Here is a 26954-nt window from a genome sequence, read left to right on the forward strand (position 1 = left end):
CCCAAATGCACATCTTAGCTGGGAGTCCCCAGAGCATCTCTGCTCTCTAGAAAGGTCCCAGAAACTCAAGTCTGCTCAGTTTCTTTTAAGGTACCTTCCTGCTTCTCACTGGCCTAAGAAGAGGTAGTGGGGCATCCAGAGTTTGACAGTGCATGAAAGAAACCCAGAGGTGAATCTTCCCCCCCGTTATGTGTGGTTTTTAAAGTGTGTCTTCTACCAAGCGCTCCTGGGTGAGGACGGGTGCTCTCTGGCAGTGGGATTTAATGAATCCAGCAGTGCCTTGCTCCCCACTTTCAATCCCCGAGGGGTGTTGAGCCGGCTGAGCAGCAGAAGGTGCCAACTGCTCACATTTAAATAAGAGAGACATCAGGCCAGGATAGCAGAGGCCAAAGGGAGATCACTGCCCAAGTGAAATTGAATTCTGTTGGAGTTAAATTGAGGTTCTGAGTTGTCTTTTTACAAACATATTCATTGGTTTGGCTGTCACTTTCATTTAGCAGGCTTTTCATCTGAGCTGTGGCAGGCTGGCCGAGTCACAGCCTCCGCTGCAAAGCCTGAGCCTGGGAAGCTGGGAGCCGGGGTGTGGTGAGGAGAGTGTAAGGAGGAACAAGTCAGAAGGAGGGTCTAGTCTTCAACCTGCCAGCTTATTCTCCCCCGACCTGGCCAAGGAACTGCAAAATCAAAATTATATCATGACACAGAAGACTAAGCATGATGAAGGGTGAAGTCCTGGTTAAGACCCATCAATAGCTGTGTCCACCTGGGTGACTTATTGAGCCCACCGTGCCTCAATTTCCTCATTTGTAAAAAAGGCTTTAAAAATAGCACCGGGCTTCCCTGGTGGCGCAGTGGTTGAGAGTCTGCCTGCCGATGCGGGGAACACGGGTTCGTGCCCCGGTCCGGGAAGATCCCACATGCCGTGGAGCGGCTGGGCCCGTGAGCCATGGCCTCTGAGCCTGCGCATCCGGAGCCTGTGCTCCACAACGGGAGAGACCACAGCAGTGAAAGGCCCATGTACCGCAAAAAAAAAAAAAAAAAAATAGCACCAACGTTCAGATTCCCGGTGAGAGTTGACTGAAATAAATTTGCCAAGTGCTTAACTCAATGATCAGCCAGTAGTAGGTCTTTAGTAAAGGTACATTTTAAAAAATTGTGAATGGTAAACGAGTCCTATGCCAGGACAACTAGAAAGGCACTTGTATTTTATGATACCTGTGTACTGCCATTTCTGAAATTTCACCCTTTGGAATATATTCCTCTTCGAGTCCTTTTTTTTAAAAAAAATTGATTAATTAATTTATTTATTTTTGGCCGCGTTGGGTTTTTATTGCTGTGCACTGGCTTTCTCTAGTTGTGGCGAGCGGAAGCTACTCTTCGTTGCAGTGTGCGGGCTTCTCATTGCAGTGGCTTCTCTTGCTGTGGAGCACGGGCTCTAGGAGCACGGGCTCTAGGAGCATGGGCTTCAGTAGTTGTGGCACATGGGCTCAGTAGTTGTGGCACATGGGCTTCAGTAGTTGTGGCACGTGGACTCAGCAGTTGTGGCTCGCGGGCTCTAGAGTGCAGGCTCAGTAGTGGCGGCTCATGGGCTTAGTCGCTCTGCGGCATGTGGGATCTTCCTGGACCTGGGCTCGAACCCATGTGCCCTGCATTGGCAGGTGGATTCTCAACCACTGTGCCACCAGGGAAGCCCTTTGAGTCTTTTTTTTTTTAAAGTCACATCTGCTTGGGAGGGAGACTTGAGTCAGTAGCCGAACGAGGCCGAGAGAACTAGTTGACCGTGTCATGGAGGGGCAGAGAGTTAGGGAGGGTGGGAGAGGTTGATGCAGATGGGGAAGGGGAGACAAACCTTACAGTTCTGTGGAGACAGGGCCTTGGGTAGTAATAATAAAGCGTGGTGGTGGCCAGATTAGGAAGATGAGAACAGGGCTATAGGGGTTCCCTCGTGGGTTTGTAAGGCTTTACGTAGAAAATGGCATTGAGGTTTGGCGAACTGAAGATATAGTTCTAAGCCTTGAGGGATGGTCATCAGGGAAAAGTGATGAGTTTTGGATGGTCTGAGGAACAGGTGTGGAAGAAGGAGGTAGCGTTTTGGTGGTAAGTGCTCCTTTTTCTTCCAAGGGTGGCTGTTAATGGCGCTGGTGCACAGGGGATGACTTGAACGATGCCAAGGTGGAAAAGGCAGCTGGCAGAGCTGAGATCCTCGGACTTGCTTCCCGATCATGGCCGAGAGGGTCAGGTCTAGGCAGTCCTCTTGATCCTGGCTTTGAGACCTTGGACAAGTGCCTTCTGCTCCCTGGGCCTTTGTTCCCATGTAATTCAGGAAGCAAATGATAACCAAGGCCAAGCTGGTGACCGAGGGCATCAGAGGGGCCAGGTGCTTCTGTCTCATTTCTGTCGCCTCACTCCTCACCTTCCCCCAGCCGTCAAGCCTGGGGAGGCACTTGAGTTTGTGACCCTGAAATAGACTGATCAGACGATGTCTGAGGTCCCTGTGCGCTCTACTGCGCCAGTAGTCTGATGCCCAACTACAAGCACCCTCAGCTCTTAACTTGAGGGTTCCTAATCTGGAGTCCTCTGAGCCATAAGCCTTCATGGGACAGAATTTAGGGGGTTCCTGAACTTATATGGAATAGAAGAAAATCGTATCTTCATTTTCATAAACTTCTAATTGAAATGTAGTTTTCCCCTCACTTATGAATCTAGGTGACAAACCATAGTCGTATTGGCAATACCTACCTACCTGCTCTGTCAGCTATAGAAGTAGAATATTTTCATATTACAATGCTGGCTCCCAGTTTGCATGTCCTTGTATAGCCCCCCCTGCCAAATCTGGGCTGGGCTGGTGATGCACTCTAACCAGTAGAACGTAGCAGACATGTTGTATCTGTCTTGGACTTAACCTTAAGACAGCCTGGCAGCTTTGACTTTTGTACTTTTGGGGGGCCCTGCAAAACCATATGAAACATCTGGCCACACTGCTGGGGAGATCACGTGGATAGGCTTAGTGAGAGGAGGGGCCCTAGACTACATGGAAAAAGAACGCCCTACCATCCCGGGGCCCTAAATGAACTCAGCCTTCCAGCTGTCCTCACCAGGAGGCAAGATACGAGAGGCAGCTCTCTGGAATGTTAATTCCAGCCCCCAGATGAGTACAGCCCTAGCTGCCATCAGGTGAAACAGAAGAACCACCCAGCCAAGCCTAGTCCATCCACAGACTTGGGAGCTATATTAAAATGGTTTTCATTTTTAAGCCATTAAGTTTGGGAATGGTTTCTATGCAGCACTAGGCAACTGAAATGGAGCCTTATAGTTTTACTTGATAGAACTCAATTGAGTCCCAAAGCGTCTGTACCCATCTGAATGCCCACCTTCACAGGTGTTTGACATCCTTCAGGAGCCAGTAGGGTGTGCCCACCACTTAAGATGTCCCAAATGAAGACATGATAAAAGGTGTGCCTGGTGAACTATTAGTTGGCAAGTATTCCTTCAACCCAGCTGTCCTGCTGCCCAATGTGAGGAGGACCTGCAGTTCCTAGGATACTTAGACTTTGGTTGGAGAAGGAGATTGTTTCCGGCCATGTGAGATAAATGCATAATAGGAAGTCCAGGCAGAAGGTGTGACTGGGGCTTAGTGAAGGGGCTTTACCCTGACCTCCACCAGGAAAGGCCTTGACAGGAGTGGAGGCTTGAGACTGACTTTGAAGCAAGAGCAAAATTTGGAGTAGTTGAAGAAAGTGGGGAAGGTATTCACAGCAGGACAAGAGCTATGAGCAAATCCACAGGCCAAGGCTGGGAGGGTTAATTTTATGTGTCAGTGTGGCTGGAATGCAGTGCCGATATTTGATGAAACCTTATCCTGGATGTTTGTGAGGGTGCTTTGGGGATGAGATTTACACATAGTGGACTTTGAGTAAAGCAGATTGTCCTCCCCAATGTGGGTGGGCCTCAACTAATCAGGTGAAAGGCTGCCCACCCCTGAGCAAGAGGGAATTCTCCAGCAGACGGCCTTCAGACTTTGCAACGCCTGCTTTTCCTAGTTCTCTAGCAGACTGCCTTTGGATTCAAACTGCAGCTCTTTCCTGAGTCTCTGGCCTACTGGCTTCGCTCATCAGGTTTTAGACTCACCAGTCCTCCTGAATCACATGAGCCAGTTCCTTAAAGTAAATCTTTCTCTGTGTATACATACAGATCATATTGGTTCTGTTTCTCTGGAGAACCTGAGTAACAGAGTGAAGGGGGTATTGGTAATAGAGAAGAGCTCTGAGCAAATTCACAGGCCAAGGCCAAGCTTGTTCAGAGTTCAGTGAACTCTGGGGATTTGTCTTGGTCAATGGGGCGAGTTTTATGGGGCCTTAGAGGTCTTAGGGACCCATCAATAGGGGTCTGGGTGCTAGGAGTTTGAGTTTTTTCTTTGGGTAGGGAGAACAATGGAAGGTTTGAATAGTTCAAATTTAATAAACATTCAGGGGCTTCCCTGGTGGCACAGTGGTTGGGAGTCCGCCTGCTGATGCAGGGGACACGGGTTTGTGCCCCGGTCCAGGAAGATCCCACATGCCGTGGAGTGGCTGGGCCCGTGAGCCATGGCCGCTGAGCCTGCGCGTCCGGAGCCTGTGCTCCGCCACGGGAGAGACCACAACAGTGAGAGGCCCGCGTACCGCAAAAAAAAAAAAATTCAGTGGATGCCCAATTTCCCCTCCATTTCTATTCTTATGTTCCAGATTATTCTATCATCTGCCTTTCCTCTCTGGTCAGCCAAAATGATCATGTTTAACCATCAAGTCATCCCTGGGATCCTGGAGCCCCAATTTTCTTTATGAAATCCCAGGGTGACCTTGGGGGGAGGTGAATAAAGAGTGGGGCTGTGAATGCAGAGGAGGTGGGCTCTCCCTTCCCAAAGCAACAGCTTGCCACCATCCAGGAAAGACAGTTTGGTGGGACCTTGCTCTGGTCTTGAGGTATATTTTCCCTACTAACTCCTTATTTGACAAAGCTATTGAAAGGCTGAGGGCATTGTGGATGAGAGCTTCCATGATGAGAATGAAAAGGAAGCAGAGAGCATATGCATGAAAAAGTGATTTGGGTCTCATTTTGTGTCTTAGGCATTAGCTCGCTCTGGGCTGTAGATTTCAGTGGGTGACAGTAATTGCAAAATTTTTCAAGATGTTAGTTTTATTTTGTTTCGTTTAGAAATTCTAGCTTGTCCTTTTCCTGTCCTTAGCGAAGTTTTCCTGTCCTTTGCGAAGTTTCTGTATTTATTCATTCATTCATTTTTTTTTTTTTTTTTTTTGCGGTACGCGGGCCTCTCACTGTTGGGGCCTCTCCCGTTGCGGAGCACAGGCTCCGGACGTGCAGGCTCAGCGGCCATGGCTCACGGGCCCAGCCGCTCCGTGGCATGTGGGATCCTCCCAAACCGGGGCACAAACCCGCATCCCCTGCATCGGCAGGCGGACTCTCAACCACTGCGCCACCAGGGAAGCCCCATTCATTCATTTTTGATCCATTCATCCTATATTGAATGAACCCCTGTGTAAAATTTATTGGGGGACCATAACGTCAGTCTCTTCTCTGCCCTGAAGGAGTGGGAAACCCAGAGTTAGGGGCGAGGGAGGAGTTCCAGGCTTTGCAGGAAAATGTTTGCGGGGTTTATTTCTAATGGCCTCAGGGGCCAGGCAGAGGGGGATTCACCCTTTTGAATCAATGCTTGTCTATAATTTAGAGAACCTGGGGGGAGATTCTCTCTTGCAGCCTGAAGTTCTCTTTGAGGTCTGACATCAGCAAGAGGCTGATTTTATCTGGGGAAACAAGCCCCTTATCCAAAGGAGATAACAGCTGTGAGCAAAATTCCCCCAATGCTGGCCCTGTTGACTTACATTTCAAAGGAGAACAATTTCAACATGGAGCTGCACTTTCCCTCGAGCTGCTAATGCAATAAAATAGCTATAAGCTGCAAAAACTCTTTCAACTTGGCACATATTAAACCTTTCTGAGGTAGTGCTTTGATTTTTAATTTTACGCTTTTGGCAGGCAATCAGAGTCCTTAATAGTATGGAGGCCAGAGGGAGAGTGTTTCAAAACAGTGAGGATCTTATTATCGTGTGCAATTAATGAATAATTATTAAAACCCAGAAATAGCTGGAAGAGAAGGAAGAGGTGGCAGAGTGATCCTCTGGTTTCGGGCCTCTAATGAAACCTCCAGAAAGGAGAAATATGATATACAGTTTCATGCAATTACATCTTCCACTTTTCCCCCACTGGAAGATCAGTAATTTAAGAAGAGAAAAAAAATGTCCATCACTTAAAAAGAAAAGGTCATTGGCTGATGCATGTGTTCAGTGTGATTTTCAGCATCTGCGGTGTAATTACACTTAAAATAATAGAATAATGATAACAACAGTGACGACCGTGGAGCACCTGCTCCTGGAATCGATTCCTGAGAGAGTGCGGCAGCAGAGCTGGGGCTTGTCGGAGCCACCAGTGAGAACGGTTCAGTTGTTGAACAAACTCAGCGCATGTGCAGCTGTCCTAAAGAGAGCCCGTGTGCGCACCTCTTCTGAACACACGTCCCCTGGCCGCTGTCATTTCCAGGTCCAATTCTGTCAGCTCCTGGCCATCAGCATCTCTCCTCTGTAGGTCTCAGCCCCACCGTTTCCTTTTTGACTCAGCTCTGGAAAACGCTGTCATCTGTCAAATGGCTGTTTATGGTTCAAACGCCGGCCTGCTGAGGGGGCCTGTCGCCGGCTGGCATATGGGCTCACGGGCCACCGCTAAGCAGGTACCTCTGGGACGGCTGCTGCTTCTCTGCATCCCAGCATCCCGGGAAACGGAACGGCGGGCTTGTGGGCTTCCAGACCACGGCCCGCGCAGGTGTTCATTTCTCGGCCACATGGGCCGCTGAGCACATCGGGGGTCAGCTCACCTTTAAGCAGCCGTTAGCTCCTTCCACTGCTAAGCCGGGCGGTGCCCGGGGAGAGCAGGTGGAATCCACGAGCGCTTGTGATGACATTTTCCTGGCAGGAGGTAGCTCATTCCTTAGGGCCTCTGTGCAGGGCTGGGTTTTCGTGATTGATCTCTCAGGGGTGTTTCAGGAGGCCCGCCAGCATCACAGGGGCCAAATGGGGCTTCAAAATAAATAAATAGATGGATAAACGAATAGATAGGGATAGGGGTGCTGTTGCTTGAGAGTGGTGACAGATGTTTTCCATTGTGTGCCATTGTACAAAGGGCTCTTGGGATGTTTTCTTTGAAATTCAGCTGTGGGAGGACGTATGACAGCAGATGATGGATTTGAGGTACACAGGCCATGGGATTCTTAGAGGTCAGAAGTGCTGTACTCCGCTCAGATGGTAGGAATGGGGGTGGAAGGGAAGAGGTATATTCATTTTTCCTCTTTGTTGCCTCTGCCCGCTGCCACTCTAGTCCCGCCAAGCACTTGCCCGGATCAAAACAGCAAGAGCTGCTCTTGACTGAGCACTGACTGTATGCCAAGCCCTGTGCTGTGTGCTTCGTATGCATTAGCTCGTGGAAAACTTGGAGAAGGATGGTATGAGCCCAGTTGTTACAGATGGGAAAACTGAGCCTAGAGGGGTGAAGTCACTTGTATAAAGTCGTGTAGTTAGAAACCGAGGGGGAATTCCCTGGCGGTCCAGTGGATGGGACTCTGTGCTTTCACTGCCAGGGCCCTGGGTTTGATCCCTGGTGGGGGAACTAAGGTCCCACAAGCCATGCCACAAAAGAAAGAAGGAAAGAAAAGAAAGGGAAAAAAGAAACCGGGGGTGCCACTGGATTTGGAACCTAGGTCTCGTGTAATTTTTAAACCAATGTGCAGTCTCTATGCTAATTGGCTTCTCAGGCAGAGATGCAGCCTGCTTCTTGCAGCCTCCCTGTAGCAGGGGGAGCTTCTGGTGCCCTGAATGCCAGCGGCCTTGAGGTTTCTCAGTGAGTATAGATGCTCATTCCCAGTCAGAATCACTGCAGCCCCATCCTACTGGGGCCCCGTCACCGCTCTCTGCCAAGGTACCCTCTATTCTTGCTCTGCCACTGACACGCTCAAGACGAGTGTGTTGGGTCCCAGCCCTCCTGTCCTACCACCCTGACAGGAGGAGGGCCATACCTTTCAGCCTGGTCTTGGAGGCCCTTCCTTTGTGTCCTTGTTCTGGAGTCCCTGTCCAGAGTCACCTCTGGCTACACAAGCCAGATTGACCTTCCAGCTTTGTAATTTCGTGCAAGCCCTGCTTCCTTGTTCTACAGTGCTGTGCCCCCTTTCTTCTGCTCTACCCTCATCTCTACCTGGCACCTGTCTGTTCACTCTTGAAGACTTGGTTTAAACATCCCTTGCCAGGAAAGTCTTTCCTGTTTTTGCGAGACTCCGAGACTCTGTTAGCAATTCTGTTACAACTCCGTGCATTCGTAGTAACAGTCTGGCTACCTGCCTCCCCCATTCTCACTGGACTGTTGAAAACATGGGAATACTTCACCCCTTTGGTCACAGACCCTCTGTCAGGTCCACACAGAGACTAAATGCTTATCTGACCCTTGTGGTTTGTTCTTTTCTTTTGCTCAGTGCTAACTGGTCCAGAATGGACTTGGCTTCAGTATCAAAGCTATCGGATCACCCAAGTGTTCTAGACATAGCCATCATGCAGGAACATTCTGGATCAATTAAGATAACGTTAACTGCTGTAACAGACAACTCCAAAATGTAACATGTATGATGGCTTGATGGAAGTTTATGTCTCACTCATGAAAACATCCAAAGTAGGTGTTCCTGATGGTCAGGGGACATCCCCAAGTGATGACGCACAAATCCAGAATCTTCCTCCCTCGGGGCTCTGCCATAGTCTGTAGTCAGTGCATGGCTCCCAGGGTTGCTGAGTTCATCTGAATCAGGATGGCAGGAGGAGTAAGGGTGTGGAGTACCAGGTGTGGGCATCTTCCAGGGCCAGTACTGGAGGGCCTGCAGTCACTTCCGTCTTCATTCTATTGCTGCCAGATCACATGGCCATGCCCGATCTCCAGGGAGGCTGATAAATGTAGTTCCTTCTGGGCCAGTTAGCCAGTGTGTGCCACACTATTTACTTCACCATAGCACAGTCTGCGGGATCTTGAAGCACCCAACTTCCTACATTCCGAGTCTGGGCAAAGTACCCTTAATTCATTTCAGGAGAACATGGTGCAAGTAAAGGGCGGCAGACGCACTGGCTTCTAGATGTGTTAAGGCCTCTTTACTTGGCTGTCAAAGATTCCCAACCATGTCAAGGGGTGAAGATTGTTGGCCAAGTTGAGAGTAACTCAGGTAAAGCGCTCTTTCCCAGTGCTCTCTTCTGAAAACAGTAACAGTCTATCACTTGATTGAGTTTTTAACTCAAGTGACCAAGCAAGTGCAAGTTTAGGTGAGAAATCAGTAAGCCTCAGAACACTGGGGAGAGACTAAGCCATTTACATATCTCAGCTTGGCTCAGTTAAGGGTCTCCATCCACCTCTTGGTTGTTATGACCAATTTCCTTTGATGAAATTGCCCTGAAAGCTGCTTGAAGACCTAATGTACTGATTTGTAAAAACAGGAGCTTCCTTCAAGACATGGCTCAAAGCACCCCTCCTCCAAGAAAGGCTTTTATCTAGTAAAGCCATTCTGCCATCAGAACACCCAGGCTCCTTGTGGCCTCAGCACGTGGGACCTGAGTTATATATAGTATCAATTATTGAAATTGAACTTGCATTTGTTCTAAGTAATGTCCTTCCTTGGGCATCTACAAGTAGCAAGTACATTTCTTTTCCTCAGGGGCAATTAGTGACGTGTGTAATTTGAGGCATCCCATTTATCATGCTGAATCAACTGATGCCCCATGACTCAAACTGAGCTGCTCATCTACAAACATACTTACATGGCAGAATGACCAGCCTGAAGGCACACTGAGTTTCATCTCCCTTTGCCCAGAAGCTCATTCTGCTCATGGTTGCTCTAGTGTCTCTCTCCATCCACCCAAGGTTGCAGTGCCCTGTATTGACTTTCCTAAATCACCATGGCCAAGCTCCAAGAAACAACACCCAAACCTCCTCTTCATCTTCCTCAGCATTCCTTCCTTCCTAGAGTCAAATTACAGTTTGCTCTCCATCTTAGGAACTTCCCGTGAACCCAGGTGTCTCTTTCCTTCAAGTTCCAGCTCCTTTGATCCCCCCACCAGTCTTGGTTGGTTTCTTCTTTGCTGACGTGAGAGGTGCATTTTTAATTTCCTGACCCTGTGGTTTTTATCAGGTTCTGTTCTAATTAGTTCCTACAAGGAAATCGTTGCTTACTCCAAGGCACCAGGATGCTCTTCTAATGCTTGCTTCTAAATGCTATCTTTCACACTTAGATCTGTAATTCTTCTGGAATTGATTTTCGTGTATGGTTTCAGGTTAGGCACAAGATTTATTTTTGCCATTTGGAGATCCAGTCGACCATGTATTGAAAAGTCCATTCTTTACCTGCTTCCCCGAAGTGTCCCTTTGTTATAAATCAGGTGACCATATATGTGTATATGTGTGTATCTGAATCCTCTGTTCTGTTTTTTTGGTGAGTTTATCTATTCTTGTGCTACTATCACATGGTCTTAAGTGTTATAATAGGTCATGATAGCTTGTAGTATAAGTCTTATCTTTGCTCCTCATCTTCAAGATTATGTTGGCTAATCTTACCCCTTTGCATTTCTATATAAATTTTAGAATCAGCTCGTAAATGTCTACAAAATATCTGCTGGGATTTTGATTGATTTTAAATTAATTTGCAGGGAATTTATATCTTTATAACATTGAATTTATTTATTTAAGCTTTCTTTAATTTCTCTCATTAATGTTTTATAATTTTTAGTGTAGAGGTCTTGCTGATTTTTTTTTAGATTTATTCCTAAGTATTGATTTTTTAAAATGCTATTGCCAATTATCCATTTAAAAATTGACTTTACGTCCAGGGACTTTGCAAAATTCATTTATTAATTTGAGTAGTTTCTCTGTAGATGCTTTTGGATTTTCTGTATATAGTCATGTAGTCTGTGAATAAGAGTTTCATTTCTTCTTCAATCATTTTGTTTATTTTTCTTGTCTTGTTGCACTTGCTACCTGCTCCAGCTTTGTCACACTCCAAATAGATAACAAACATGTCTGTAAAACTTTTTTTTTAAACTCCCCTATTGTGTGAGATTTTCTATGTGCTGCCGTATCCACCCAGAAAAATCTTACCTAACTTCATTTTGCTTAGGTAAATCTCATGCCCATTTCATACTTCAGCTTAAACTCCTCCTTCAGGCAGATTTCATTGATCCCTCTGAGACCGGGTGTAGGGAGTGGGAATTGTCTATCATCTGAGGTAATTAAGAACAGCCCTGAGGACATAAGCTGAAATTGCTTATTTATGAGTTTGTCTCCTCTGTTGAACTTCAAAGGCAGAAACTCTCCCATGTTCATTACTATATCACCACCACTTAGCACAGGGCATGGTGTACCATAAGCACTGCATAAATGTTAGCCTATCATCATGCTTGTCCTTACCCTAATCCTTGTCTTCCTCCTCCACATTCTCATCTAGATACTGAAGCATGGCCCTCATCAGTATCAGGGTCCATTGAAGTCGCTGAGTTACTTGTCTTTGCCACTAGCCCATGATGTCTTCAAGGGTAAACATCTTATCTTTTATGCTTATATCCCCAGGGTTTCACACAGTGCCTGCCTCTTAATAGACCCCTAACAAAGGTGTGAGAGAGTAAATTAGTGAATAACTAAATGAACTGGTGGGTGAGTGTTCTTGCTGTATGAAACAGGTCCATACAGAATGACATGAGCAGCAACTTATGGTACCCATACTGCAAAATTATAAGCTGAAAGCCAAAACTGATGCCTTAGTTCAGTGTGAATTTCCCTTTGTCCAGAAGCTCCTCTTGGCTCTCAATTCTTCTCGATCTCTCTTCACCCATCCAAAGTTGCACTGTCCAGGGTGGCTGTGTTAAGTCATCATTTTAAGCTCCAAGAGCTCCAAAAAACCCAGGTAATTTTCTTGCTCCAAGAATCAAGACTGCTTATCTTCATTAAAAAAAAAAATCTTCTGGGCTTCCCTGGTGGCGCAGTGGTTGAGAGTCCACCTGCCGATGCAGGGGACGCGGGTTCGTGCCCCGGTCCGGGAAGATCCCACATGCCGCGGAGCGGCTGGGCCCGTGAGCCATGGCCGCTGAGCCTGCGCGTCCGGAGCCTGTGCTCCGCAGCGGGAGAGGCCACAGCAGTGAGAGGCCCACGTACTGCAAAAAAACAACAACAAAAACAAAACAAATCTTCTTTGGTGTTCTTTCCCCCCGAGAATTTAAGTCTGCTCTTTATCCTGGGACCTCTCCCTGAACCCACGCATCACCTCCCTTCCCGGCTCTCCTCATTTTCCCCTCTACCCACCCCAGTCCTGTTGCTTTGCTGTTTCAAAACCCGAGAGGTGCCTTCTTAAGTTCTCAAATCATGGATTTAATCGCATCTGCGGGAACCTGGAAAGAGATTTGGGAAAGACGTGTTTTTCATGATTTGTCATCAGGAGCTGTGATAACTCAGCCATGATCTCACCACCCAGAGACCTGCACTGAAAGCAGAATGAAATTCTGCTCGGCAGTCCCCCGGAATACCTCATCTCCAACAGGCAGGTGACTTTCCTTCCGTCAGCCTCACCTGGAGGCCTGCTCCATCTTTGGTGTTATCTTCAACTTTCATGCCTTTCTCGAAGGCATCATTGCACATCTCCCTCCCATCTGGAAAGGGTGGGCCGTCGCACTGAGATGGGCCAGGCAGCGGGGCAGCTCCTGACAGAGTCTGCTCTGTTGTAGAGTGGCCTGAGGTGTGTTAATGCTAGCTGACTAGAGAATTGCAGGGAGGCGGGTAGGGCCAATTAACCAGTGAGATCAGGCCCTTGCAGATGCCAACTCCTGCTCCAGGCCTGGTAAGTCACTCATTGTAACTGCATTTCCCCATTCCCCTCTCACTCCAAATAAACACATCTGCCCAGCCTGGGGGATCAGTTGCTTGCTTCTCCCTGTAGCAATATCTCTATTTAATTCAAATCTTGCTTCTTAGAGGTTCATTTCTAAGCCACTGTTTTGACCTGGGCCAGGACTAGGGTAAGGCAAGTGAGGCAGCTAGGATGGAAAATTTAACGAGGCTCTCACGCTCAGGTGCTGACTCTGCACTTGCCCGTCCCCAAGAGCCAGTGCCTCCTTAAATTTTGTGCCCTAGGCACCTCCCTTGTCTCATCCCAGTCCCAGCCTTGGTTTTGACCCAAATGTTTTAAGCAGGTGATCCTTCAACACAGATTAAATAATCATGGTGAGATTCACAGAAATTCAGAAAGCGCCCCCCCAAACCTTTCCTGTGATCTTTCTACGGAACCGTGGTTTTGTCAGTCCATGTCTGCCCCTCCCTCTTTCTAGCCAGGTAAGAGCCACTGTTTGTTGAGAGTTTGGTATATGTTTGGTTCGGAGCTAGGTCTGCTCTCAATTTTTATTTTTCATTCTCCCAATAACCCTGTGAGGTTGTTGGTGTTATATTCCAGTTTGCAGATGAGAAAACGGGCTAGAAGAGCTTGTTCTTTGCCCAGCTGGAAGGGGGCACAGCCAGGATTTGGTCCAGATCTCCCTACTTCCCAGCACGCTGTACTCATCGAGCTGCCCTGACACCCGAGAGGGCGTCTGTCACCACACAGGGTGAAGCCTTTGAGGTTTTCAGTGGCAGGGATTTGAGTGTAGGGGAAGGCAGGGGGGAGAGAGCCCCCAGGGGCCCAAGAAAAGAGTGTAGAGAGGAGATTCTGGAGGTAAGGCCAACGGGAGGGTTGAAGAAGCTCCACCGTCCACTTCAACCTGTTCATGGTGGACTTTAGTGTGGGCCACAGAGGATGGGGCTGGATCAGGCTGAGCCTCCACAGGTCCCTTTGGCAGGGGGTAGCCTTCCCTATGCCAGGCACCCTGCTCCACACCTCCCCTCTACCTGGCAGCATCCTTGCCCTATAATGGAGCCTGTCTAAGCGCTCTGGTATTTGCGGTGTCCCTGTGCCTTCGCTCAACGCAATGTCACTCTGCAGTTTCTCGGCGCCTGTTCCTGTCCTCCCCTCCTGGATTTCCTTTTCCTCCTTTTCAACCAGCAAAATCCTACTTCTTCCCCAAGGCCCATTGGGAGTATCGCCTCTCTAAGAAACCCCCTTCAGCTTTTCACTGTCCCCCGGCCTTCTGCAGAATGAAATAGTTCTCTCTGGCCATGGGTCTTCATTCTTCCAGTTTTGTAGGATCTCCTGTTGTAGGGTTGTCTGTCTCTGAATGCAAGTCAATTTCTGATCCCGTACGAGCTCCTTGAGGGCAGACACTGGGCTTCTTCACTGCTTTTCTGCAGCGTTCCAATGCTACCATGCATCATTCTAGGATTTCTTTTACTACCTTCCCAGAGAATATTCTGGTTTTCCCCATAAAGTTGTTTTAAAGAATCAAAGCACATAGGAGTATATAAAGTGGAAACTGAAGCTTCCTTCTCCTCTCCCAGTTCTGTTGCCCCGTGATGTCCACTGTGGAACCTGATGCCTCTTTTTCCAGAGGTTTCTCTATAGGAACACAAATGCACAGAAACACATCCATCCATAGACACACTTCTTTAATTTTTTTTTTCCAGTAGCACAAACTATGCATATGTTTTGTGGATTCCTTTTTTTCTACTTAACAGTGCAATGTAATCTTGGGTCCATTTCAGTGCATACAGAATTGTCTCATTTGTTTAACAGCTATGGGTGGATGTACCATAATTATTAAGCATCTTCTGTTGCTGGATATTTGGGTTGTAAGAATTTTTCCTGGCAGCAGAATTCCTTGTACTACAATATTTGTACGTTTGACTAAGTATTTTTATGGCTTAGAGTCCTAGCGATGGAGTTCCTGGGGAAAATAGTACGTGCCTTTGGATTTTGGAGGATATTACCCAGCTGCCTCCTGGGAGTTGAGCAGATTTTCCCTTTGAACCGTGAGTAGGAATGCCTCCACCCCATCTCCGTACTGGAACCTTACCGATATCGTATATACCAATCTTTCAAACCGTTGTGAAGGGCAAAAATGAGATCTAATTGTGGTTCTGATTTACATTTTTTTCATACGTTGGTAAAGTTAATTATTTTTTGGTATATTTATTGCCATTAATTTTGCCTATTGCTATCCTTTATCTACCTTTCTTTTGCACCGCTAATCTTTTTCTGTTGGTTTCTTTTGTTTATTTATTTATTTACTGGGTTGCGTTGGGTCCTCACTGCTGCGCGCGGGCTTTTCTCTAGTTGCGGTGAGCGGGGGCTTCTCATTGTAGTGGCTTCTCTTGTGCAGTAGTTGTGGCGCACGGGCTCGGTAGTTGTGGTGCACGGGCTTAGTTGCTCCAGGGCATGGGGTATCCTCCTGGACCAGGGATTGAACCTGTGTCCCCTGCATTGGCGGGCGGATTCTCAACCACTGCGCCACCAGGGAAGTTCCTTTCTGTTGATTTCTTAAGACCTCTTTTTATATTGGGTAATTTTATATTCAGCATTTGTTTGTTATATGTACAGGAAATATTTCCCCCAGTTTATCTTTTCATTTGTTCATTGAGTTATTATTATTACTTTTAATGAAAGCTTTTTAAATCCTTTCTAAAAGTTCAGGTTCTCTTTACTGTAAAATATGAGTGTAAGCTTTGAACTTGAACCTGAGTTCAAACCCAGGTCACACAGCTTTCTCTCTGCACGTGCCCAAGTCCCTTAACCTCTCTGAGCCTCGGGGTCCTCATCTGTTCTTAGAAGTAACACTGGGAATAAATCAGACAATGGCCCTGAGTAAGCATTGACAAAAATGGTTGGAATTTGGCTTCCCTGGTGGCACAGTGGTTGGGAGTCCGCCTGCCGATGCAGGGGACACGGGTTCGTGCCCCGGTCCGGGAGGATCCCACATGCCGCGGAGCGGCTGGGCCCGTGAGCCATGGCCGCTGAGCCTGCGCGTCTGGAGCCTGTGCTCCGCAGCGGGAGAGCCCACAACAGTGAGAGGCCCGCGTACCGCAAAAAAAAAAAAAAAAAAAAAAGAAAGAAAAAGAAAAATGGTTGGAATTAACAGAGAAGCACCTCTGGAAGCCGGCAGTAGGCTCTCTCTGGTTTGACGCTGCCCCACGCCCCCTCTACTACCTACTGTGTTTCTTCTCTCAAACTCTCGTCCTTGGTCAGGGGTGGCGGTTGGTTCCCTTTAAATATACCCTTCCTTTACCCACCCTGGAAAAATCCAGGTGAGAAGATTCTGGCTCTCTCCTCCTTGATTCATCAGGAAAGTGAAAAAAGAAGGCATTCCTTAAGTTAGCTGTCTGTTCCCCTAGCTAGGCCATGTGGCACCTGACAGAGGTCACCCCGGCGTTCTCCCAGTCCCATCGCTGAAACTTACTAAACCTCACCATTTCAGCCTTAGATCAATTTGCTGGATTTTCATTTCGTTTTCCAGTTGTTCCTTCCCTCTTTCACGCAGACTCGTAATTTCAGAGGCTGTAGTATAATTTCGAGATGTTGCTTTAGAAGCATTACAAAACATTAAAGTACATTTAAGCCTTGAATTGTCACTTAAGATTATTGCAGGAAATGAGGGCTTTCTGGATCATAAATGTGACAATAGATTGAGAACACAGCTTCTATTATGGCTAAGTGGGGACAAAGAGGAAAGCAGTGTTGAGTACACAGGCAGTTCTTGGTGGGTGCTAAGGAACCCAGGGAAATGGAGGCTGCCGCTGGAGGATGGGGGCTGGCCTGGGTGGGAAACTTGGGAGGGGGATATACCATCCCCAGGGCAGAGGCACACAGAGCACCCTCCCTACCTGAGAAGCATACTGGGCCCGCTCTGGGCTTTGGGGGCACAGACTCTGGGCCTGTCTGGGTTTTAGGATCATCTGCCACCCCACTCCATCTTCCCCTACCTTTATCTCCTCTCTGTCTTTAGGATCACCCTCTCCCGGCCTGGCAATGCCTTTAATAGCCGGCTTCACTTAACGCCAGGCTGTCTGCCCACGCTGCTGAGTTCCCCTGGAACTTTAGAAGGTGGGAGGGAGGTCAAGAGCGCCAACAGCCCCTGGACCAGTATGTGGGTGTTAAGGGGGCCCTGCCCCGCGTGTCTCTTTGATTCGGGGCAGGGTCAGCTAAGAGCGCCCGCGGAGCTCCCCGGGAGCCTGCAGGTGTTGCAACCAGAGGGGCATCCCACAGTGGCACAGCAGCCGCCCACTGGCTGGAGCGCCCCGAGTAGGCGGCCGCACTCTCCAAGTTCCCCTGGGGCGTGGTCCCACTTGCGTCTCTGCTGTGATAGGCTGGCTGCTGTACCCCACCGTGTACTTTCCCGGGGTGCTGGGTTTCTGACACGGGTTCTGCAGCCCAGCAGACTTTCTTATGAACTTGAGGCCCACTCAGCCAGACAATAAGTCACTGCGGGACACACACAGACCATCTCCTACACAGGGCTCAGCGCCTCCTTGCAACAGGATTGGGACACGTGTGTCCTCAGCAGCCAGCCGCGGTGGCAGCAGTTTCAGGCACTGGGCAGGACGGCCGAGGAAGCCAGTGAAAGATTGGGGCAAGCGCGAGCGTGTCTCTGCAGCAGGCTGCTCACGCGCTTGGTCGCGGTGAGCTGGAGCAGGTCTCCAGGCCTCGGCACCTCTGAGCGCTGTCCCAGCGGGGAAGGGGGAACTGACCTCCTTGCGTCCAGCGTCCAGGGGCTGAACCCTGTGGTGGCAACGTTAGCCCCATTTTACAGATGAAGCACAGAGAAGTCAAGGAAGCAGGGTGGAGGATGCACAGGCCGGAGGGAGACGAGCTCCGGGCTCTGTCACTGTAGGTGTCCCAGATGCTCGATCACCTGAACACCCAACAGCCTTCAGACTCCAGCCCTTGCCCAAGTGAGACCAGGGGCTCTTAAGACCCCCTTGCGTGGCTGATGCCTTTCCTGGTGGGTGGGGAGGGACGGGGCACACTCCTGTCCCCTCTGTGAATGCAGTGTACGGCTGCCTTGTCGTCCTGCAGTTCCCTTGGAACCCTTGCCCTGCCATCCCGCCACTCTCTGTCCATAAGATGTCCCGCTCTGCATCCTCAGCCTCTACGTGGGCCAGAGTCCCATGGCCCCGGCCGGCACAGGGGCTGGGGCAGGCAGTGCCTGGCCCCGGTGTGTTCTGACTAAGTGGCTGAATCGTGCCTCGTCATTTCAGCCCTTGTTCAGATGCGATGGCCCTTCACCCCTGCCATCAGCTGACGGTGTCCCGCTGTCTAGTTGAGTTCACGTATCCCTTTAGGGCAGGGACCAGTTCTGCTCGCTCTAGACTCTGCCGTATACGTACAGTGCTGCTTAGAGAGGATATCAGGGGCCTTTGGCCAGGGCACTGCTCAGGGCCCTCCTGAGCCAGGCACAGCCTCGTTCTGGTCCTTAGAAACCCTTAAGCGCTTGGTGCCCGGGGGCCAGTTGTCCAGCTGGAGATGTCTCAAGAGTTTCCCAGGTGCTAGGGAGCAAGTGGCCTGCTGTCCTGTGCGGGAACCCCTCCCCCGAGATCACCTGTTCCCTCCTGAGCCCGGAGGCCCCAGCTCGCTACACAGCTGGTCCTGTGATGTTGGCAGTAGGGCCTCAGATGAGTAGGCCCTTTGGGTTGGAGGTTTTCCCAGGATGGGTGCTGATGCTCCGCACCGGGGTTTCCCAATGCCTTTTGGCTGATGACACAGTCATGCAAGGGACATTCTGGGGAGGGCGGGGCCTCTGCTACCCACTCCGGCTCCTCCTCCCACCGTCCCCACTCCCCCTTCTCCCCGCTCAGTTCGTTGTATTTCCTGGGATGGTGAAGCTCAGAGGCCACACTGCCTCCAGGCCTGCTGTAGACACCGCCCCGCAGTGCCCACGCCTCACCTCTTGCGGGGGACCGTGTAGCTCAGAGCCCCTCGTTTTCCTGCTGGATGGGGTCAGTGCCTCTGCACCAGATCGGGAAGGTCCGGGTGGTGGTTGGTGCCTGCTTCCGCCTGGAGTCTTCCCTGCCCACCCTCCAGTGTCTCTTGGGAATAAGTTTGCTTCACTTGCCCACACCCAGACACTTCCCCTCAGCCCTGTTCTTTCTCTTTCTTTCTGTCTCTGTCACCAGTGGGTCTTACTTAACTCATCAAACCACAGCTTTTGCATTTTTGATATGTCCACTCTCCAGGGAAACCTAGAAAGGCCTACTATGCATCCCTTCTGCTTCAGTGGTTTTCCTTTGGCCACAGCTCTCACCTGGCCTGAGCCCAGCCCCGAGAGCCCCTCTCTGAGCTGTCTCTGGAAGCTTTCCAAGTTCCTGCCTCGTGTTCGGAGTTGGCCGGCTGAGAGCTGGTCCCTGAGCTCGGGTGAATTCCCTTAGCTCATTACCAAAGGGTCTTTCAAGAAGCAGGTTAACAGGGAAGGAAAGGTGTCATTGGCATGGCTGTAGATGTCTGTGACTTGGAGCTTACAGCTCCCTGCGCCAGTGTCCAGAGCTGTCGGTACCTAAGGCGTGAGCAGACCGGACGGAGATGGTCAACCACACATTGCGACTTGTGATAAGCACTGCTTTATTCTGTTTTCTAATTGAGTCATTCAAAGGAGGCTGTTTCGCCATCACCACTGCCAGCTCGCTTGTGAGACAGTCAGTGCCTGAGAGGTCTCTTATTGCCTGCCGTCCTGGGCACATGACCCATCTACCCTAATACTTGCCAAGCTGCCATTTTGAGGTACAGATCGGGGCAGTTGGGGTGCAGCAGAAGGGCGAGTATGGTGGAGGCAGAGAGGCCCAGGATCATACCCTGGCCCAGCCCGTCTAGCTCACATCTTCGGACATGTCGATGTTTTCTGTTTATTGTGTGGACTGAATGATACCCAGCTTCCAAGGTTACTGTGAGGACTGAATTCATAAAGCTCCAGACTGGGCCTTGGACAAGTCATAGCCTTTTGGCTCCCTCATCCTAAATAAGAAGGCGGCTTGTCTGTTTCCAGCCCTCCCGTGGGGTGCTGGGGGCCTGCGTTAGAGAGGTCCCATCACGGAGGTCAGGCTGGAGGTGGAAGGAAGATGCATAGAGGCGGCCGCTGCTCCACCCAAGTCTGCACGAACTCTCTGGCCCCTCGGTTCTCCAGGAGGGCAGCGGGGAGAACTTCTGGCCTGGGCACGATACTGACCAGCGTTCTTGGCCTTTCTCAATCCATAGAAATGGACTAGAGGCCAGACCAGAAATTCAGGCAAGGCTTTAGGGGAGCGAGAACAAGTAACAGGTCCCCTTGCTCGCTTCCTGAAGGAGGGGCGAGCTGGATCCTTATATAGGGTGAGGGTAGGGGTGTGTCCAGGGGTCGGGCCAGAGGCGGGGCTTAGGTGGTCTGCCCACCCCTCTGTGGTGTTGAGTGCAGGGGGCATGTGCAGTACCCAGCACCTGGGTTTTGCTCCTGGCTCTTCAGAAGCGGCAGTTGGGGTTTTTTTGGTCTTTTTGTATCTTGTTGTCCATAATTTGCCCCAACCGTACATGCACACAGTTATTTTTAGTCCCATTTAGTTTCTTCGTATTTTGCTGCTGGAGGAGATGTTTGTCCTGGTGCAAGCACTGCAGCAAAGGGTCCCAGGTCCCAGCCTGTCTCAGGGACGGTCCTCGGGGAGCCTTGCCCAGCCATCCAGAGGGAGCCGGTGCCTGTTGGGCAGACGAGAAAGCCTCAGCACTGATTTTTAGTGACTTGCCTGAAGCCACACAGGTGGAAGAACCCAGCACCCTGGACTCTCAATTCCAGACACTTCCAGGAAATCCTGAAGGGAGGCGAGTAAAGAAGAGATGATGGGAGAAGGGAGAGTTGGGGTTGGATCATGAGCGACAATGAAGTGGTGTAGGTGCTGCTGCAAAAGGCAGGGATCAAGTACAAGCTTCTAAAGGATGCTGAACTATGCTCTCTGCATCTCCTTCTCAACCTGCCCTCCAAAGAGAGGAAGGCAATAAGGATTCCTTGCACAAGCCCTGGTCTGGATATAGGGGTGCGGGTGCAGATTTAGTCATGGCTTTGCCACTCACTTGCTGTGTGACTTTGAATGAGCTTCGTAACTTCTCTAGACCTTTCTTTCCTCGTTTATAAAATGAGAAGGTTGGAGGAGATGATGTCCGTTGGCTCTTCCAGCTCTAAAACCTTCTGTGATTATTCAAGCAAAAATCCCAGAGCTCCGACTGTTCTGATTGCTTTGAGATGGGAAACCAACACAGTTGCCTTAGGAAGGAGGCTTGTTCCTTTTTTCTTTAGCTGGGGAAGGCTCTGGAATGATGGAAAAGCCAGAAGCAGCCTGGCAGGTGATGCTGGGGTAGAGAGAGGACTACTCTCCCCACCCTCCTTACCCTCTTCCTCTCCTCCGCCCATGGCAGCCGATGCTGGGGTAGAGAGAGGACTACTCTCCCCACCCTCCTTACCCTCTTCCTCTCCTCCGCCCATGGCAGCCCAAGCCTCTTCTACCTCCCAGGAAAGCGCTTCCTTTGTATCTCAATGCCCAGCATAAGAGGAAGCCAAGAATATCTAGCGTGGCTGAGTTAGTTTCCTAGGGCTGCCATAGCAAAATACCACCAGCTGTGTGACTTAAACAACAAAAATTTATCTTCTCATGGTTCTGGGGACCAGAAGTCCAAGATCAAGAGGCCAGCAGGGTTGGTTTCTTCTGAGGCCTCTCTTCCTGGCTTGCAGACGGCCACCTCCTCACTGTGTCCTCACATGGTCATCCCTCTATCTGTGTTGTCTGTATCCTAATTTCCTCTTATAAGGATACCTGGTCATTGGATTAGGGCCCACTTTAATCACCCCATTTTAACTTAATTTAACTTTAAAGACTTTATCTACAAATACATACAGTCACATTCTGACGTACTGGGGTAGGGCTTCAATATATGAATTTGTGAGGGGAACCATTCAGCCCATAAAAGGGAATGACACTTACTGTCCATGCTGGAATACTTTTAAAAAATATTTTTGAACTTTTTGTTGAAGTCTAACATGCATACTGAAAAGTACACATATTATATACGTTTACAGCTTGAACACATTCGCATAACTAGATTAAGAAATAGAGCATCACCAGTACCTCCCCACCTCCCGTGTGCCCCCTTGTACTTATCCCCTAAGGATAGCCATTATCCTGACTTCTAACACCATGCATTTGCTTTCCTGTTTTTCTGCTTTGTATACACAAAATCATGTAACATGTAATCATTTGTGTCTGCCTTCTTCACTCAGCATTATGTTTGTGAGATGCAACCATACTGCAGGGTGTGGTTTATTCTGCAAATTCCCACTGCTATAGGCAGTGTATAGTATCCCATTGTGCAAATATCCTATTTATGTACACTTTCTACCACTGATGAGCTTTTGCATAGTTTCCAGTTTGGGACCCTTCTAGAAAGGTTGCTATGAACATTCTTGTCCGTGTCTTTAGGTGGATGTATCTTATGCATTTCTCTCGGCATATACCTGGGAGTGGATCTGCTGGGTCATTGGGCACACAGATGTGCAGCTTTAGTGGAGGCTGCCAAATGGTTTTCTGAAGTAGTTGTGCCAGCTGACGTCCCACCAGCAGTGTTTGAGCACTCCAGTTGCTCCATATCCTTGCCTACACGTTTTTCCCCACTCCGTGTATTTTTATTTTAGCCATTCTGTTCAATATGTGGTTATATCTAACTGTGGTTTCAATGTGCATTTCCCTGAAGACTCATGATGTAGAACGTCTTTGAATTTGTTTGTTGGCCATTTGAATATTCTCTTTTGTGAAGTTCCTGCTCAAGTCGTTTGCCCATTTTTTCCCCGACCAGATCATCTGTCTTTATCTTGTTGTTTTGTAGGAATGCTTTCTCTCGGTCCATGATCTGCTTTAGGTTTGTTAAACTTATGACATTTTATGATCCTCTTAGTCCAACCTCTAAATCTATAAATGAAAAATCAGATTTTGAATAGTTAAATGACATCCCCAAAGTCACACAGCTAGCTGGTGAGCGCAGCGCTGGGGCTAGAATCCAAGGCTGCAGTGCTTTCTCAAAAGGCACTGTGATAAGTACTCAATATTTTAATCCACCCACAAATAGCTTTGATTGTGTGCAAGGTCATTGCAAAGCATTGATAGCTGTTGAAATTGCACTGACTTGAAGTCAGAGACTCTGCCATTGATGGCATTGGGCTCCACATTCACCTTCTGTTTTCTCATTGGCCAAATAATAAGGCTCCACTGGATTATGTACTCGATATCCCTTCCAACTCTAAATTCTACATCCAAAAATACCTCTCATAAAGGAAGAGAAAGGGTAGCTGGGTTTTTTTTGTAACAGGAAACAAGTAAATAAGCATAGATTTCCTATGAAAGGAAAGGATTGGATTGCTTTAGTCAATAAAGAGAAAAGAGAGAAATCAAGCTTCGAGTAGATAAAGTTCCAGTGGTATGAGTGGTAGAAAGCAGCCACTAATCCTCTTATTCTCTTTTACTTCAGATGGGTGAAAGAAAATGTTTATTTACAGAAGGAGGGATTCAGTTTATACCTGAGAGACTGAGTGATGTTCCCTTAGGAGAATGAAGATTTGCCTCCACAGGTCACATTAAATTAAAGAGATTTATATAATTGGCATTGTTATGGTTGGAAGTAAGAGAAAACCGTATTCAAGTTGGCTTAAGAAAAAAAGAGAGAGAGAAAGAAAGAAAGTGAGAAAGGAAGGAATTAGTTCATATAATTGAAATAGTCCATGGGTAGGTCTTATTTCAGGTCTGGTAGGGTCCAGTCTCAAACAGTGTCAGAAATCCTTTACTCTCTCTTACTATGTCTTTGGTTTGCTTTCCTTTGCATTGACATCAGTTTCAGGGAAGGTCCTCCCATGCTGGCCCAGTCATAGTCACAGGCTTGCAGATTTCTGTTTTCTTGATTGGGCAACACCAACAGAGTATTTCTTTCCCACTGGTTCCAGCAAACGTCCCAATACTGTGTCTGGTTGGCCTGACTGGGTCCCGTGTCCGTCACTGAACCGGCCCCTGTGACTCTGATTGCCCACTCCCTCAGCATCTGTCTACTTTGGGGGATGTAGAGTGGAGTCAACCCCCAGCCTGAACCTCAGGGATTGTCGGGGATAGTGGTTCCCCAAAGGACTATCAGGGTGCTTTTACTGAGGAAGGGAGGGTTAACAACTCTAGGCGGGCACCAAAACTGAGAGCTACTTTACCACCTGTGATATTGTGATTTATAATAAGAAATATATATGTGGTCTTCATCCCCATGTCTGGCACAGAGCTTCTAAAACCTTTAAAGTTTCTTGGTGAGGAGAGCAATCAAGGTGTCTTTTGTTATGTCCATGAGGTGACTTTTGGAGAGGGACCTCTGGATGGGGCGAGTTGCTTGGAGAACCCACCAGTGATTAGAGGGTTAGATCTTTCAGCCCCGCCCCAGATCTCCAGGGAGGAAAGGGAGGCAGACTGGAGACTGAGTTCCGTCATCAGTGGCTGATAATTTAATCAATCACAGCTATGTAAGGAAGCCTCCAGAAGAAATCAAAATAAGGCGTCTGGAGCGCTTCCATGTTGGTGAACACATGCAGGTTTGGAGAGAGTGGTGCCCCAGAGAGACAGCCAGGAAGCTCCACACTGTCCGCTCCCCAGGCCTTGCCCTCTGCATCGTTTCCATCTGGCTGTTCTGACGTATCTTTTTATGATAAACCAGTCATCTAGTAAGTAAAATGTTTCTCTGAATTCTTTTAGTTGCTTTTTAGCAAATTAATCAAACCCAAGGGAGGGGGGCTGTTGGAGCTTCACATCTATAGCTGGTTGGTCGGAAGGCAACCTGGGCTTGCGGCTGGCATCTGAAGTGGGGTTAGGGGAGTAGTTTTGTAGGATTGAGACCTTAGCCTGTGGGATCTGATGCTGTCTTCAGGTAAATAGCGTGAGAGTTGCAGGACACCCTGCCATCATGTTAGTGCGGCCCCAGTGCAACTGTGTGCAGAGTACTAGACTTGAAGCAGGATGGTGGCAGAGACACTACCTTGTTTTTCCCCCCAAACTCAGGATTCTAGGAAACATAGAGAAAGGGAAATAACATTTATTGAGTATCAGTGTGCCAAGTATTGACATACAGTCTCATTTTATATTCCAATTGTTACTGAAGGCAAGTTTGCGTGCCCAGTGCACAGCGAGGCCAAACAATACCAAAACGTTGGCGTTTGGAGCACAGAAAGGTTTATTGCAGGGCCCCGCGAGGAGAACAGGACCGGTGGCTCCCGCTCAAAAACCTTGAACCCCCCGCGGGGCTTCAGCAAAGCATTTTTAAAGGCAAGGTGAGGGAGGGGTGTCGTAGGGTCATGTGATCAGTTCAGTTCTCTGATTGGTTGACGGTGAGATAACAGGGCGGATAACATGATCAATCCTTAGGTGCCAGAAGGTCCGGGGGCTTTGTGCTCATGATCATCAAGTAGTTAATTTCTTCCGTTAGGTGGTTTTTAGCATCTGAAACACTCAGGAAATACACATGAGATACTATTATCTGGGTACTTCAGAGAGAAGCTACAGCAGAGGCTATGGGGGAGGGGTCTGTTCCCAGGAAGGCCCCCTAGGGTCCTGCTCGGTTACACAATCATCCTATAAGGCAGATATTAATTTCCCAATTTTGCTATCAAATCAAATGATAGCAAGAATGTGAAGTAACATGCTCGCTAGGGTCACACTGCTAGTCAGTGGAAGAGGCCAGTTCCCAGCCCTGGGGTCCTGATCCTAAAACCACCCTCACGTACACAGGGCTGCCTTCTAAACCTGGGCTTCACTCATAAACAGTTGAAATGAAGAGCCTTGGCCGTGGGAAAGGAGAAAGGGGCCTGGCTTTGGTCTTTCTCTTTCCCTGGAGCTGGCCAGACAGAGGGCCTTGAAGGAGTCGCCTGTGGGCTCTGGACCTCCCTTTCCTCATCTGTCGTAGGTGGGGTTGGACAACTCTGTAAGGTGCTCCAAAGCCAACTGTGATGATCTGTGATCGGGTGAAGACGGGTGCCTGGCGAAGCCGGGTCTGGGCTAGGTGGACGCATCCTAAGGTGGCTCTCCTGATGGTGCTCAGTCCCAGGATGCACCAGGCCAAGCTGATCCCCCGTGCCTCCCATCCTTCTGGTGCTTTGTCTCTCTTCCCTGCCTTCGATGCATCTTGCAGCCTGTCCTCTCCCCACCCGCCACCTGGACCTTACTGCTGCCAGTGGCTGCCCCGAGTAGAGCCTTGTTCTGGGAAGCATTTATCCTTTGAGGGGTTCCAGAGTTTCCAGAGCTGATGCCCAGAGGCTTTTGCCGCCTTCTGCATCCCAGCCTGCCTTTCCTGGGTGGGGACTATTTGCGTGAAGAGGCTCTTCAGTCTCCTGCAATTTTCTCCATCCTTTCCTAGATTTGTTGTCACTTCAAACCTGAGAGACCTGCAGATTCTAGCGTGACACCAGGCAGAGCTCTGGCAGGAGAGAGGAAGAGTCCTGTTCCTCACCCATTCAAGGCCGGGAGGTGGCCTGCCTCAGGGAAAATGGCGCTGTCCCACTGCCTTCCTGCCCTGTCTGTATCCTGGTTCTAGAAAAACCTGAAGCCACTCTGTTCTTTGCACATCTTTCTGGGGTGGGGTTGGGAAGGTGGTCTCTGATTTTTCTCCTGTAAGTCCAAAATTATTTTTAAGGTACCATTATCCTAAGCAATAAAATGATGTGTATGTGGGGTGTGTGTGTGTGTGTAATGTATTTATATGTATCAGTGCAGTGGGATTCCCGTTTAGTCGGAAATACAGAATGGGACTTTGGTACATGTTTTGATGGAATTAATTTTTTTTTTCATACATCCAGTGAACAAGTTTTGGCCCTTCTGTGCTCTACTGGGCATAAGTTGGTGGCTGGGACGTGGGCTTTGCTTCTCCAGGTTCTCTCAGTGAGCCAGACATGGAAATTCATAGTTACATT

General features: G+C 48.8%; 1 protein-coding gene and 1 pseudogene across 2 annotated transcripts in view; one reads left to right on the plus strand and one right to left on the minus strand.

Annotated features, from left to right (window-relative positions):
• The window catches only part of LOC307056951 (large ribosomal subunit protein P1-like), a 93483-nt pseudogene extending 71519 nt beyond the window's left edge, over window positions 1–21964 (minus strand). Inside the window, exons 1-3 of the transcript in view lie at window positions 21958–21964; window positions 17558–17743; window positions 12676–12755 (exon numbers count right to left, since the gene is read on the minus strand). The product of the transcript in view is annotated as a large ribosomal subunit protein P1-like (transcript). The remainder of the gene's footprint in view (window positions 1–12675; window positions 12756–17557; window positions 17744–21957) is intronic.
• The window catches only part of GPR39 (G protein-coupled receptor 39), a gene marked incomplete at both ends in the record, with an annotated part of 238954 nt that overhangs the window by 196131 nt on the left and 15869 nt on the right, over window positions 1–26954 (plus strand). The gene's annotated exons all lie outside the window — the stretch shown is intronic.

This window comes from Hyperoodon ampullatus (assembly GCF_949752795.1).
Source record: "Hyperoodon ampullatus genome assembly, chromosome: 8".
In the NCBI taxonomy this organism is placed as follows: domain Eukaryota; kingdom Metazoa; phylum Chordata; class Mammalia; order Artiodactyla; family Ziphiidae; genus Hyperoodon; species Hyperoodon ampullatus.